The sequence below is a fragment of the Salvia splendens genome, chromosome 11, assembly GCF_004379255.2.
Source record: "Salvia splendens isolate huo1 chromosome 11, SspV2, whole genome shotgun sequence".
Classification (NCBI taxonomy): Eukaryota; Viridiplantae; Streptophyta; class Magnoliopsida; order Lamiales; family Lamiaceae; genus Salvia; species Salvia splendens.
The window spans coordinates 35047742-35064717 of NC_056042.1; the positions used below are offsets into that span (position 1 = coordinate 35047742).

Genomic DNA, 16976 nt, shown 5'->3' on the forward strand with positions numbered 1-16976 from the left:
GAAACCAGAAGATATAGATGATAAAGATTGGAGTACCATAAATCGGTTAGCTTGTGGAACAATTCGGTCGTGTCTGTCCAGGGAGCAGAAGTATGCTGTCAAGAATGAGACTTCTGCTCATAGATTGTGGAAGACACTGGAGGACAAATTTCAGAAGAAGAGTGGTCAGAATAAGCTCCTTATGAAGAAAAGGTTGTTCCGATTTGAATACCAACCAGGTACCACTATGAATGAACACATTACTTTGTTTAACCAATTAGTAGCAGACTTGCTAAATTTAGATGTGAAATTTGAGGATGAGGATCTGACATTGATGTTGTTGTAGTCTCTACCTGATGAATTTGAACATTTGGAGACCACATTACTCCACGGTAAAGAGAATGTGTCTTTAGATACTGTATGTTCTGCCTTGTATAGTCATGAATTGCGAAAGGCAGATAAAATGAAAGGCAAAGCAGTTACAGATGAAGCATTAGTGGCAAGAGGTCGTCAACAAGACCGATCAAAGGAGAGAAGAGGAAGGTCCAAATCGAAAAGACGAGTTGCCAAAGATGAGTGTGCTTTCTGTTATGAGAAAGGACATTGGAAGAAAAACTGCCCAAAGTTGAAGAAGAAAGAAAAGGCTTCGCAAGATGCAAATGTTGCTGAATGCAAAAATGATGCGGAGTCAGATTGTTCTTTGACGGTTTCACCTTCAACATCGCATCCAGACGAGTGGATATTGGATTCAGGTTGCACCTATCATATGTGTCCCATCAGGGAGTGGTTCTTTGATTTCGAAGAACTCAATGGCGGACTTGTGTACATGGGGAATGACAGTCCATGTAAGACAGCCGGGATAGGCTCAATCAAGCTACAGAATCAGGATGGATCCACTAGAATTTTGAAGGATGTGCGGTACGTGCCCCAGTTGAAGAAGAATCTCATCTCATTGGGGGCCTTAGAATCTAAATGCCTAGTTGTGATGATGCGAGATGGAATTCTTAAAGCAACTTCAGGAGCATTGGTGATGTTGAAAGGCTTGAGGAAGAACAATTTGTATTACTATCAAGGTAGTACACTTGTTGGGACAGTAGCAACTGCAACTTCGAGTAACAAGAAGGATGCAGAGGTGACGAAGCTTTGGCATTTGCGATTGGGACATGTTGGTGAGAGATCATTGCAAATTCTCGCCAAGCAAGGATTATTGAAAGGTAAGAAGTCTTGCAAATTAGAGTTTTGCGAGCATTGTGTTTTGGGAAAACAACGAAGAGTGAAATTTGGCACTACAATCCATAATACGAAGGGAATTCTGGATTACGTGCACTCAGATGTGTGGGGACCTGCCAAGACTCCGTCACTTGGAGGTAGACACTATTTTGTCACCTTTGTTGATGATTTTTCCAGGAGAGTTTGGGTGTACACTATGAAGAGCAAAAATAAAGTCCTTGGGATTTTTCTGAAATGGAAAGCTCAAGTTGAAAATCAGATGGGGAGGAAGATCAAGGTTCTCCGATCTGACAACGGTGGAGAATACAAGAGTGATCATTTCCAAGATGTATGTCAGGAGTGTGGCATAGTTCGGCACTTCACAGTGAGAAATACACCACAGCAGAATGGAGTGTCAGAGCGTATGAATCGAACACTAGCGGAGAAAGTTCGTTGTATGCTGTCTAATGCTGGGCTAGACATGAAATTTTGGGCTGAGGCCATCACATACGCTCAACACATTGTCAATCGTTTGCCATGTTCTGCCATTGATGGCAAGACTCCTTTAGAGGTATGGTCCGGTAAACCTGCAACTGATTATGATTCTCTGCGTATTTTTGGTTCTATTGCATATTATCATGTGACTGAGTCAAAATTGGATCCACGTGCAAAGAAGGCTTTGTTTATGGGTTTCAGTGCTGGTGTTAAAGGATATCGGTTATGGTGTTTGGAGTCTAAGAAGATGATTGTAAGTAGGGATGTTACCTTTGATGAATCTTCCATGTTGAATAAGGTAAATCCAAATAGTAGTGATACTTCTCAGCAGGTGGAGTATACACTGAAGCAGGTGGAGTTCGAAGAAGCAGTTGTGATCCCAACTACGAACACCACAAATGACTCTCCTACGGAAGAAGAAGAGTCAGATGATGAAGAGGTTCCACCCCAAGAACCTTCGCAGCAATCAGAGCCAATTGCAGTCAGGCGAACGAGGAGCGAAAATAAGAAACCTGCTCGATTTGCGGATATGGTAGCATATGCGCTTCCAGTTGTTGATGATGTTCCATTTATCTTTTCGAAAGCTATTGAAAGTTCAGAAAACGATGGTTGGAAAGGTGCTTTGGAAGAAGAGATGCAATCTCTTCAGAAGAACAAGACGTGGAAGCTGATGCCATTGCCGAAAGGCAGGAACGCAATTGGATGTAAATGGGTTTTTGCAAAGAAAGAGGGATTTCCTGACAAAGATGATGTTCGCTACAAAGCAAGATTGGTAGCTAAAGGCTACGCCCAGAAGGAGGGAATTGATTACAATGAGGTATTTTCTCCTGTTGTTAAACATTCCTCAATTAGAATTTTGTTGGCTTTGGTAGCGCAGTTGAATTTGGAGCTAGCTCAACTTGATGTGAAGACCGCGTTTTTACACGGTGATCTGAAGGAGGAAATCTATATGACCCAACCGGAGGGATTCAAGATTGCTGGTAAAGAAAATTGGGTTTGCAAGTTGAACAAATCGTTGTATGGATTGAAGCAGTCTTCAAGACAGTGGTACAAACGGTTTGACAAACTTATGAAGGATCAGATGTACACAAGAAGCAAATACGACCATTGTGTGTATTTGCGCAGACTTCAAGACGGTTCCTACATCTGCCTACTCTTATACGTTGATGATATGCTGATAGCATCAAAGAGCCAAGTTGAAATTGACAGATTGAAGGCTCAGTTGAGTAAAGAGTTCGAGATGAAGGATTTGGGGGAAGCCAAGAAGATTCTCGGTATGGAGATTACAAGGGATAGAAAGGGAGGCAAGCTTTGGCTGACACAGAAGTAGTATTTGACCAAAGTACTACAGCGTTTTGGTGTGAATGATGTTTCCAAATCTGTAAGTACCCCACTTGCTCCACATTTGAAACTTAGTTCTCAGTTATCTCCAAAAACGGAAGATGAACGAGAATATATGGCGAAAGTTCCCTACGCTAACGCAGTTGAAAGGTTGATGTATGCAATGGTGTATACAAGACCAGACATTTCACAGGCCGTTGGTATTGTGAGCAGATACATGCATGATCTAGGAAAAGGTCATTGGCAAGCTGTGAAATGGATTCTGCGGTATATCAAAGATACTGTAGATATTGGTTTGTTGTTTGAGCAGAATAAATCACTTGGTCATTTTGCAGTTGGATATTGTGATTCCGACTATGCTGGTGATTTGGATAAGCGAAGATCTACTACTGGGTATTTGTTCACTTTAGCGAGTGCGCCAGTTAGTTGGAAGTCTACCTTGCAGTCAACGGTAGCTTTGTCTACGACAGAGGCAGAGTACATGGCCATTACTGAAGCCGTGAAGGAGGCGATTTGGCTTCATGGGTTGCTGAAAGAATTGGGTGTTGGTCAGAAACAACTTGAAGTATATTCTGACAGCCAGAGTGCTATTCATTTAGCAAAGAATCGGGTCTTTCATGCAAGGACGAAGCACATTGATGTTCGCTATCATTTTGTGCGGGAAATTCCCGAAGAAGAGGAAATTGTCATCAGAAAGGTTCCAACTTCGGAGAATCCTGCAGATATGTTAACTAAGGTGGTGATGAGAGCCAAGTTCAAACATTGTTTGGACTTGGTTAATATTCTGCGATTTGGAGCTGGCGCTTGACTGCGCCAATATGAAAGCACCGCGAGTCGTCTGTTTGGATGGTGAAGATTTGTGTTAGGTGGGATTTGAAATTTTGCCAAGGTGGAGATTTGTTGAAGTTTGTTGCCTACAAACTTTGACTTTTGTCAAAATGTGTAAATCCCACATCGGTGGGGAGATGAAACTTGGGGGGGTAAGTTGCCTATAAAAGGAACTCCCCCCTCATTTGTAATGTATCCCCAAATATTGTATTCTCTTCTCCGTCTATATATAAGCGGGCTCTGCAGAGGGTGCTCGGAGACGTAGGCAATTTGGCCGAACTCCGTTATCAAAGTTTCAGGTGTGTTCTTTCTTTATTATTTATTTTGTTCCGCATTTATTTCTGGGTTTATTTTCTGTTGGGATATTGTATTCAATATTATTTGCGGGTTTGGTAGTAGTGTTTTGTACGGTTCTTTTGGGTGTTTTTATATTGTGATAAATAGATCGACTGATAAATTCTGTTAGCAATCTGGTATTTAAGAGGGACAGTGTCCCCGCCAGTCTTTCCAAAGAATTTATTTGGAGAAGTAGTTTTATCGAGTAGACCTCATTTGGTTAACTCTGAAATTACTGAATCGGTTCATTTCACTATTTGAGAGAAAATTACCCAGTTTTCTCAACATTTTATACATTAGCTTTTTGGGAATTATTATTGTTATTTCAATTATTTTAGCCTCGAGCGGAATATAAACTCTTTTCCGGGTTTTCTTTGTTGATTCTTTCCCGGATCGTAGGTCGAATCAACCCTAGGGTCCTAGATATAAATATGATTGTATTTTATTTCACTCATTACGGCATAAAATATTTTTACGCAATTTACTTTCTTCTTCAACCAAACCCTAGTTCTTGTCGTGTTTTATCGTCGGGCAAACGCTCCCACGACTTCACGGAGGAATTGATCCTAGGTTAAGGAGTTCATCCTTAACAGTAGTGGAGTCTGGTGATGGCGGAGCAGGCTGTGGTGTAGGATCTCTGAAGCAGTTGTGAGCAATGGCGGATCCAGGAATAAAATTCCGTGGGGTCGAAAGAAATAATAAAATATACTAATATATACTTCCTCCGTCCCGTGCTACTCGCACGTTTGCTTTTCGGCTCGTCACAAAGTCCTTACACTATTTATAATTTAAGTTAGAATTAATGCATTTAATTAATATGTTAGTTTAAGTTAAGAGCTCTTTTATTAAGTGATGTCTCATTACACCTAAAATTCTTTTTTAATTACACAAAAAATCAATCCCAAATTTACGGCCTAAAATGAAAAGTGCGAGTAGCATGGGACGGAGGGAGTATATACTTATAAAGATACATTATAAATGAAATATCTCTATTTTATATGTACTTCTACGATATTATGAAACTGTCAAAATTAGTTGCGAAAATATCTTCTAGTTGCTGTTGTTTTTGTTCGCCATTAGCATTAGAAGAGTTGATGGAAACTCGAGATTTTTTCAAAAATGAATACTCTATCCGTCCCATAATATGAGTCACATTTGATGTAGACATGCGTTTTAAGAAATGCAAAGAATAGTGGGTAGGAAAAGTGAGTGGAACATGAGGCCCACTTTTTTATATTGATTTTTATAATAAAATGTGAGTGAAGTGAGTTAGTGGAATGTGAGACCTATTTAACATTTATGATAAAAGTGAAATGTGACTCTTATTATAGGACGGACCGAAATGACAAAATATGACTTTTATTGTGGGACGAATGGAGTATCTATTAATCTAAAATAGAAGGTAACTAAAATCAATAATTAAAAGTAAAAGATAGATATTACTCCATCCGTCCCATAAAAATAAATACATTTTCATTTTGGAATGTCACATAAAATTATCTCCTTTTATAGTATTTGGTAACTTCCTTTTCTAGTAGATTAGCCACATTCTTCACTAACAATACTATAATTACTTTTTCTTTCCATTTCTCTCTTATTTTAACAATTGTACATTAATTTATGTTTTATTCCAAATATTCATATTTTTATCGGACGGAGGGAATATCTATTAAAATTAGGTTAAAATTTATCGGTTACTACGATAATAAAGTAAATTAATTAATAAAACATGACTACAAGATGTTCAATAAACTATACTCCTATAATATAATGCACCGAATTTTTTTTTTGCACAGCCTATGCTCTACCCCTCAAACCCTTAATTTGAATTAAAATTAATTTAGATACCGAGCAATCTTAGTTGTAATTTGTAAAGAAAGTATTAACCATTATAATAGAGATAAATTATTTATGAAGAAAGTATTCCCTGCATGTTTTAATTAAAATAAATGAACCCACACATAAAAGATTTAGCAGTAGAGAAAATAACAAGGTGCAAAAGCTACGCGCAGCTTGAAGATGAATCATGGGGCAGAGTTCCGAACGCCGTGGGGTCGGGGGCCGTTGGGAGGAGTATTCCGGCAGTTCACCAGGGATGGCGGTGGGGTCGGCCGACCCCACTCGACCCCACCTCCATCCGCCGCTGGTTGTGAGTGTAGTAGGATCTCGCCGACAGTGCGCCGTAGGAAATGTATTACAGAGATCTACGCTCGCCTTTGCTCCACCTCCACCGCAAATTCTATGGTTTCGTTCGTCATTCCGCTGCATTTGCAGCGGAGACAATGTCATGATGAAAATAGGTTGGCTATTAATATTTTCAATCTCAGTTTTCCATAATAAATTGCTGTTGGAAAGTTGTTTTTCAGATTGTGACAATGAAATTGACAAAATTTGTAACTAGACTCAAAAATTATTCTGTAAATTCAGTTTTAATATTGAACGCATGTCTATATGTATGAGTAGTTCTAATCTCGTCTAAAATTCATCCATATCTAACTTAATCTAAAGTTGAGATGTTTCATGAAGCTTTAGAGATTGGATTTAACTTAAACTAAATGCCAAAAAATTTAATTTGAGTCTAAATTCAATTATCGCAAAATAAAACTATCAAACGGTTGGATTAGTTGCGTTCTTATTGGGCCTTATTAGTTATTTCTGATGTAAGAACTTTGAATTTTATTTTTGTAGATCTATAACACTTTAAAATTTCGAGATCTTAAGAAACTAAAATATTAAAATAAAATCTTAGTATAATGGTTTTCTTTTACGTTCTGGATTTATCCTTAACGTTGTTAATGGAGGTTGTTGTGTACCTTGTGAGTTGTGATCAATAAATTTCATAGACCTTTTAGGTAAGTAGAATTAATTTTTATAAAATAGTTACAATATTAATTATGGTGTCTAGCTCATAGTCTTCTCACAAAAATTTATACTAGCATTTATGTGAGACCGGTCATACTCCTGCAATTTTCTAGTTTCATCCATTATTTATGCATTTAATTTAATTTTCGTTGCAATTTCTTAGTATGATTATAGTTTTTTGGTTCAAATCTCGGATATGTAGTCTAACATAGTGTATTTGTCTATATAGATCATATAAATAGAGTAGTAATTGATTGACAAATTTAAATAATTTATATACTCCTATTATGGTAATTTAGTTATTCCGAATGTGCGATGTAGTGATACAATCTCTTATTAAGGACAATCTTATGTTGGATTGACTAACCACATTGTCCTTCCATGCGTAATATTGAAAACTCCACAAATCAGCATCTCACGGCAGCTGGGCGGTGACGATCCGATCCGGCAGCGTGAAGCAGACGGCGTAAAGCTAGCGAGTGAACTGTGAGGCACGGCGGTGGAGCAGCGGGACACGGCGGAAGAAGCGGTGGAGCGGCGAGGCGGGCGTGGTCGTGGCGGCTCCGAGTTGAGGCCACCCGCAACGCGTCACGCGGGTGGCCAGTATCCCGTCACTCAGGGACGGGACGGCGGCGTGATGCATTGCCGCACCCCGTCTCGTCCCCAGCCCGTCACCCGTCCCGTTCCGCCGTGACGAAACGCGAGACGGCTCGCCACGCGCCGAGGCGACGTGGCGCGCTCCCAGGCCATGCGTGACGCCCACTCGCCGTCCCGCGAATGGGCATCGTCACACTGACGCAATAATTCATTTTTATTAAAAAATCGAATTAAATAAAAATAAAAATAATAATAATAAATGTGAAACGATAATATTATCATCTCCAATTCCTCTCCAATTTCCATCTAACATCTCATCACAAAATGTCCGGCGACGGAAACTCCGGCGGTGGCGGCTCCGGCGGGTGGGATCTCAAAGCGTTCGGTGACTGGGGGCATGTACAACACATTGGGTGGTTCCGGTTCGTCGACGCTGGGGGTACCAACCACCCAATTTTGATGTTGATGCATACGCACGTCCCTCCGCCCCGCGGTATTCGCAGGGATTATCCCAGATTTGGGAGGATTATCCGGTTCAACCCACTCTGGAAGAAGGCCGAGGCGGGGGCGGAGGCCGATGCAGACGAGGAGGAGGATCTAGGCCGGCATCCGTACGGCCCCAAAGAAACGCTGGTGGTGTACAACACATGGATCAGCTTCTCGTACGATCCCATCATCGGGAATCAACAACCCCGGAAGTGCTTCTGGGAAAAGGTCATCGAGGCCTACCACGTGATTAAGCCGAAAAAGACCCGCTGCCGCACATATAAGATGCTCCGCGCTCACTTTGACCGAGTCGACAGAGTGGTCAAACGATTCTACGCCATCCACAAGAATGAAGCGGCTCATTACCAAAGCGGAGCCACGGGAGCCGACATTCTGAGGTCGGCTTTGCGGGTCTACTTCGATGACACCGACAAACAATTCAAATATGTCGATGTTTGTGAGGTCGTCAAGGACGAGGAAAGGTGGGCCGGCGGTGTGCGGTCCAGCACGAGCTCGACCTCGAAGCGCACGAAGCACACGGCGAGTGGCCAATACTCGTCTGGTAAGGGCGGTTCGGGCAGCGGGCCACAAGAGTTTGCCTCGCAGGAGGTTGAGACCCCGGCAGACGATGCCGGGGGTTCCTCCAGTGGGCGCCGTCGGCCGCAAGGGAGAAATGCAGCGAAGGCGGCTAGAGGGAGGAGGGGCCGAGCCGAATCAAGCCAGGCGGGTTCGGGCTCGGGGGGACCCCCCAACTCCCTTATGGCCATGTACATGACCGCCACAATGGCGGACACTTCCCGCATGACGCCCGGCCAATACCAAGCCTGACTTAACAGAATTACGTTTATGGCAGCACAACTTGGCATTCCGCCTCCTCACGGCTTCAGTGCACCTCCACCGCCTTCGGGGGATGATTCGCCGGCGGAGTAGTTTTTTTTATTTTCTATAAAATTGTATTTTAAATTATGACATTTTATTTTTTTAGGATTTTAATTATGTCTTTTTTTTATTTTTTTGAATTTTAAGTTGTATTTTTATTTTATGTTGTAATTTTTTTAATGAAGTGTGTGTTTTTTAATTGAATTTGGTTGGAAATAAAAATAAAAAATGAAATGGAATGAATAGTAATTTAAGAGACGGTTACGGGATAGAGGGTTGCAGGTTCCGTCCCTCAGTTAAGGGATGGAGTAAAAAAGTACAGTGGGGCCCGCGAACAGTAATTTAAGGGCCGGTTTAGTGACAGCGATGACATGAGAGAGAAGAAGAGAGAGCAGTAGGCGGCGGGCGGTTGGACGAGGTCTGCAGGAGGCGTGAAGCCGGCGGTGGAACTGGCGACGCACGGCGGTGCCCTACTTCAACACCCCCAATCTTCTTGATCATCACCCCCTTACATTCCTCCTTGTATTTGCCCTAATCTCTCTCCGATTACTTCTCTTTCAATGCGATTTCACCTCAGTTTCCCTAATTTCTTCTTTGATTTTTCAGTTCAAGTTGCGGGCTTGGCTCCAGGCCTGCCTCACGAGGAGAACGAGCTTGAATCTCAGTGGAATTTAAGGCTTGAGGCGAAGAAAAAGCGGCCGATTGAACAAGTTTTTCTGGAGAATAAAAGCAACAGCAACAACAATTGTCAGATATCATCCGTGGATTTGCTGCAGGCCCGCTCAGTGTCAACCGGGCTGGGCCTCTCGTTGGACAATCCACGATTGGCATCTTCAGGTGACTCGGCCTTGCTCGGGCTGGTCGGAGATGCTCTCGATCGCGAGTTGCAGAGGCAGGATGCTGAGATTGATAGATACATTAAAGTTCAGGTGCGAATTGTGATTTCTTGAATGATTTCCCCCTCATTTTAAGTGTTCAATGTTTGGTTGATTTGACTGTGTATTGTGCTGTATTGATATTTCTGCTTGTCTATGATAAATATATATTGCTGATGTGGATGATTTATGCTTCAATTTTGTAAATTGTTAGTCTTTTTAGTGATATGAAGAGGTCATATATTGGTTTTGTATCAATTGAGTTACGTTTAAGTCTTGTGTTGTCGAATAAACATGTTCTCAAAGGCATTCTTTTTTCTGATTTTAATGAAAACTTGAATCTTTTGAATAATCACAGCCGTTTGGGCTTGTGTTTTGTTTGTGTTTCAAGGCAATCGGATCCTTTCAAAGTGATATACATGTTTACACTTTTGGTGCATGAACATGTATTACTGGTGTGATTCTGTAAATTCGGTTATGACATTATGCAAAATCATTGTTTAAACATAATGCCGGGTCCATTGTATTTTTCTGCATTGATCTTGGCTGTGTATTGCTATTATTCTGTTATGTTGCTTGGTATTGTAAGAAACTCTTATTAAGTTAGTGAATGTCATGAAAATATTCAAAACTTTGAAAATGGACATGGCGTTTGATTATAATCCTCTTGATGGAGCAAACATCTCGATGCCCTTTTTATCCATCTCTCTTAATCTGCAAGGTTCATTTTCTGCAAATCCTAGGAATATCAGTGTCACGACCGCCCTTACTAAGGATAGTAAAGACGGGGAAATCGTGACTGGGGAAGGGACTAAGGAGCGGGGAAAAAGAAGGGGAAAACAATGAAAGACAACATCTTAAACAAAGCTTCAAAAGAAAAGTTTTAATCGATTAAACAATTAGGCGGCGGGTTAATATCTCAAGGTAATTAATGTCATAAAGTAGTGTAGAGCAAAACGAAAGACTTTATCAAGAACGATTCGAAACAAGGCAGCGGAATAAAGGTGTCTAGAGAGTCATAGAGAGACGCCTATGTATGAAGACACGACGCATCCGGAATTTCTTAAGGCTCGACTCAACATCCGCCGCAACATCACCGTTCAACCTGCGCATAAAGAAAACATATGCAGGGCTGAGCACTTGACATACTCAGTGGACACACGCCAAAATATTTGATAAAAGTTATGTCATCCATACCATAGTGAACTCGAGTTTTAGCATTTTAGAAAAGAATATCATCGAGTATCACAAAACATTTCCATAGACTGGCCAGTCAAAACAATCTCCCCACTTTCTCCACAATCAATCAATCACATCCTCTTATCATAGAGCGACGAAAGTGTGGCCACACTATTCGCCCACGAGACCGGCCGACTAGCAAGGATGGCTCCCGATCCCACCTGTGTACACAGCCTGGTAGGGTTTGCGGCCCTACTAAGACCCGAATTCGTTTCACACATAGCCCTATAGCCTAACGGAGCAAGCTCAAACGAACTAGGCATCAGACAATAATCTCAACATCAAAACAATTATGGCCTGACATAACACTTTAAACCACCCTTATAACACCATATCATACTTTTGAAACGTAAAAGAGTTAGTAAAGAAAGCCCACCTCGATTGCTTACAAACACGGTTCACAACTTTATTGAAATCCTTGCTCTTCGTACCCACGTACGCACAACAACCCTTATCAACATCATAACCACATAATACAACACAATCAATTTTCTATCAACACATTACTCATGCATGCCCTATCGTTCCTTTCATCATTTTCTCATATTGCCCATCCCAACGTTCACCATCATAAACGATACGAACCCTTTGGCATACATCAACGTGCAACGCATAATCACATCATAGGATAAGTTCTTACTCACACATGTATCATGTATTTCATTCAAAACTTGCCAACAAGACAATTTCAATCAAGACATGAATCTGGCAGAACATCGCAGTCGTTTTGTAAAAATCATTAAAAATCCATCCGATATCATTTGAAGCTAAAATTTGGTCACCACACAGTAGACACATCAAGGTTCATCCAGTTAAAAATCCACACCAAAATTACATCTTTAGGTCGGTCAAAAACAAAAACGAAACTCACTGGACGAGAATACAAATTCTGACAGGACTGCGCAGTTCAATTGCAAAATTCGTTAAAAATTCATCTTTCGTCAAAATAGGTTGAAATTTTGACACAACACAGAAGACACTTAAAATTTCACTCAATTAAAAATTCGTGCCAAAATAAGATCGTTTGGTTGGCCAAACGCTCGTCGGGACCTACTGTCCGAACACCACAGTTTTCATGCTCAACATTTACAAACTAGGGTTTGTCTATCATTCATCCACACATACATATTCATGCTTCCAACACATATTCATGATTCAAAAACGATATCACAACCATGTTCTCCTATTTACACATAGCATTCACCAATGAATCATCCACAAACTCACACACACACATACATACACGCACATACACATATTTTCTCATGCAAACATCCTTCCCAACCGATTAATTTTAAGATCTACGATTTCCACACTCACTATATGCATGAGGGGATCAAGAAACATGGATTCAATGGTAAGAAGGAGAAAGATAATCAAAGTATACCTTTCTCTTGAAAAACAATCGGTAGGAATGACGAATGATGCGATTCTTCGATGAATCTTGAATTTCCAACTCCACAATGATGCAAGAACAAAGAATTGGTGAAGGATTGGTGGAGAAGGAGAGGAATAGAGAGACGTGTGGTATGGAGAGAAGAGGGAGGCAAAAATATGAGGGCTAGAGTTAGGGTTCTTTTAATTTATAGTCTAGGATAAATCCCACAATAAAGTAATTAAAATTGTGGAAGAATAAAATAGAGGTCAATGAATAAATCCCACCATTAAAAGGAAAATAGGCGTGCAGTATGTGGGGGAGTAATTTTCAAAAATTGCTATTTAATTAGCATAGATATTTATTTGGTATTTACTTGGAGAGAAAGATACTCACAAAATAGGTAAAAAGATATTGAGTATCTCATAAATAAGGTAACAAAATAATTTAAGCAACTCCAAGTGGGGAAATAAAAAGGGGCGTGTATAATGGGAAAAATCAAGGAAAAATACTTAAATCCTCAAATCAAATAGGAATAGGATTTAAATTTGGTAATTTCTTGTAGGAAAAGACTCCCACAAAATAGGTAACAAATAAATTAATCCCACAAGTCATTAATAGGCATAAGGGGAGAAAATAATGAGGTCTCAAAGAAGGAAAGAGTCAAATCCTAATTAAATAGGATATGGAGAGATTTGGCAAGATATGATAAGATTTAATTGGATTTTAATTCAAGGAAAGAGATAAACAAAATACCAATTAAATCTACAAAAATAATTCATTCTCCTAATTAATAGGAGATTTCGAAAATCTCAAGGGATGGCCAAGGGGTCGAAAATCATTTAGAATAGCATAGGAATAATTTGGTTTGGATTTAATTTGGATAAATATCCCAGAGCAATTAATTAAATCCAAGAAAGAAAGTATTATTTCCAATAAATAGGAGGGCTGAAAATTTCAAATAAAATGGCTAGAATGATTATGCATTATCTCATTTAAGTTAATTCACACATTGGAAGTTTAATCACATTAACTCACATAACTCACAACAACTAATTTCACATAATTAACTCAAACACATAAAAACTCAATTTCCACAAAAGAAATTCTCATTCAACATCCACATTAATTAAAATAAAATAAGCCATCAAATAAAAATAATAAAAAAAAAGTCACAATTTTCCGGAGTGCTACAATCAGACTTGAAAGTTACAAACCTCATCTCCAACCAAGAAGAAAGAATTGTGTAGCATCACAGATTACAATAGATAAATTCATGTGTAGCATGTTAGAAGAAAATTCACTTTCTAGGTTTAGGATCTTCCCATCCTTGCTATACTAGTTTTCTTAACACTTAATTGCATTACGACTTAGATTTGAGGCAAAAGTGCAGCTATTTTGCTACTGATTTACTCAACACTAATTGTTTGTTGAACTTTAAATTACATACTCTCTCCGTCCCCAAAGAATATGAACTTTGGGTTCGGCACGGGTTTTAATAAATAAGGGGAAAAGTAAGAGAGAGGGGGAGAAAGGGTAGTGGAAATAATGTTAGTGGAGAGTGGGATCCACATTATTATAATGGTATAAGTGTTAATGATAATGATATAAGTTGTAAATAAAATGATGTATAGGGTTAGTATGTAGTTTGAGTTTTTTAAAACTAGAAAGTTCATACTCTTTAGAGCATCCACAATAGGAATAGCCCAGCCATAGCCTAGCCACAAACTCCTCCGGCCACATCATCAGCCCTAAAAATCCTTCTGCCACATCATCAAGACAAGCAAATAGCCCAGCCATAGCCCAGTCACATCACTCAAAATTATATAAAACAAATAATTAACAATCACACAACATACGGAATTAAATTTACGACACAGATACGGGAAAATTTAATAATACTATTAAAATTTTAAAAAGTACATTAATTAAAAAAAAGTACAATAAAATCAAAAAAGTACATTAATTAAAAAAAAGTTTCACTCCTCATCTCCGTCGCCTCCGTCGTCGCCGTCGCCGCCGCCTCCACCCAAATCATCACGCATGTTCACGAGCAATGCGTGAAGAAAACTCTTTTCCTCGGGGTCCGTCGCCGCTCGCCATTCGGCTAACGTCTTGACCATCTGAGCCCGAGTTTGTTGACGCGCGAAGAATTTGAGATCCTCTGTGGACTGGCTAAGGGGGGATGCCGACTGGACCTCCTGGGAACCCCCGGCGACCCCCCTCGCCTCCCATTGCGCCCGCTTTTGCCCAACCGGGCGAGATCGGCGAGCGAACGAACGAGGGGTGGGGATCACCTGGGCGGTCTCGAGGAGATCGTGGGAACCACCGCTGCTGCCGCTGTAATCACCGGTGTAGTTCAGTCGTTGCTTCTTCGGCCAGCCAGCGTCGACACCTGCTCGAAACTTCTCGGATTCGTTCAGCACCATAAAGCAGTTCCAGTAGGTGAAATCCTTATATCCCGGCCTGGGAGAAGGCTTTCTCCGCTATCCTACTGCAGTCATCCTCCGTTTGGCCACTGCTCTGCATGCGGAGGGCGTTGGTGTACAAGCCCGAAAATCGGGAGACCGCAGCCCTGATTCGGTCCCACGCCTTCCGGCAATCCTCCCCGGTGCGTGGCCTCCCCTCCGGGCAAAATGTCTCGTAGGCTGCTGCTATTTTAGCCCACAAGTTGACGATCCTCTGATTGTTCGAAGTGAGGGGATCATCGCAAACACTCACCCACGCCTTGGAAAGCGCGACGTTCTCCGCATCCGTCCACCTCCTCCGTACCGAGCAGTCGTCCTCACCCGGCTGCGACGACTCGCCGACCCTCTTCCCTTTGCCCTTCTTCTTTGGGGCGCGACGACCCCGCACTGCTCCCCCTGTTTGAACGGGAGTATTCGGAACTCCGAGAATATCAAACCCCAACTCCTCTAAGGAAAAAGTCTCAAATTGCGTGAACTGCGCCTCCCTTGGGGTCGATGTGTGCGAAGAAGCAGTCGAAAAATCAAAACTGGGGCGATAGACGTTTTCCTCCCCCGGCGTCCCCTGCGTCGCCGGTACCCCTCCTGTCGGGGGCTGCATCGCCGTCCCCCCCTCCCCTGGGCATCATCTGCATCTCGGGCACCCACCCCGGCATCATCTGCATACCGGGTTGCATCCCCGGTACCCCCTGCCACGCCGGCATACTCCCCCCAGCTGCCATCCCGGGCATATTCCCCCCCGCTGCCATCTCGGGTATCATCCCCTGCCATGGGTACATGTTGTAGTACCCTGGCATCGGACCCCATCCACCTCGCACGGGTACCGAGGGAGTTTGAGACCCGCTCATCACTGGATTACCTTCGTTGTTGTTCTCCATTTCGCGTTGTTGCTCTTGTACAGAAATTAAGATAGAGAGAAAACTCGTTAAAATAAGTGGTGCGAATGAAAATGACGTGCAAAACGCGTATATATATAGTGTTTCAAAAATTAATTAAAAAAAATCGTTGGGCGATGCGCTCGGCGATCCGGACCCTGCAATGGCGCCGAGCGCTAGGCGATTTTTTTTTCGGAAAACCGCTAGGCGGTTGCAATGGTTCGCCGAGCGCACCGCCTAGCACCGGGGCTCGGCTAGGCGGTGCGCTAGGCGCCATTGTGGATGCTCTTAGGGACGGTCGAAAAAGGAAATAGTTCATACTCTTTGGGGACGGAGGGAGTACAATTAAGCAACTTGGGTCTAATTTTGTGCCAGCGAGATGTGTAGTTTTCCTTAACGCTCTTTTACTTCTATTGTGATTACAATGAATTCCGTCTCATTTGGCAATGGTTTGATTATCTCTTGACAGGGTGAACGTCTGCGACAAGCTATTCTAGAAAAATTCCAAGCAACCCAACTCCAGACCATGTCATATGTTGAAGAGAAGGCTCTGCAAAAGTTCAGGGAGAAAGAGGCCAAGGTGGAAGATATCAACAAAAAGAACGTGGAGCTTGAACTGCGGATGGAACAACTCGCTCTGGAGGCAAACGCTTGGCAGCAACAGGCAAATTACAGCGAGAACATGATCAACGCCCTCAAGCACAACCTAGAGCAGGCTTATGCGCAAAGCAGGGACAGTAAAGAAGGGTGTAGGGCGAGGTTGAAGACACGGCGTCGTGCTGCAATGGTGGCCCGGTCGACTTCCTCCTCCTCCGCAAGGACAGGAAGGAGTTGATGAGGTGTAAGGTGTGTAGAGTGAAGGAAGTGTGCATGCTTTTGTTACCTTGTAAACATGTATGTTTGTGTAAAGAGTGTGAAAGCAAGTTGAGTGTGTTCCATTGTGTCAGTCCTCCAAGTACATAGGCATGGAGGTTTATATGTAATGAAATTATATGAATCTAATGCTGACTTTTTCATTATCTTAATAGACTTGGTTCTAGCCTTTCATCACCATGCCATATTACTATCTTGATATGAATATCCCTTAGTCTTTAGTCCAAGTAAGTCAAATCAACAATTCAATCTCAATCTTTTC

At 41.7% G+C, this 16976-nt stretch overlaps 1 pseudogene; it reads left to right on the plus strand.

Moving 5' to 3' along the window:
• The first annotated feature begins 967 nt into the window (after nucleotides 1-967).
• LOC121754884 lies at nucleotides 968-16888 on the plus strand (annotated as a pseudogene).
• The last annotated feature ends 88 nt before the right edge of the window (nucleotides 16889-16976 follow it).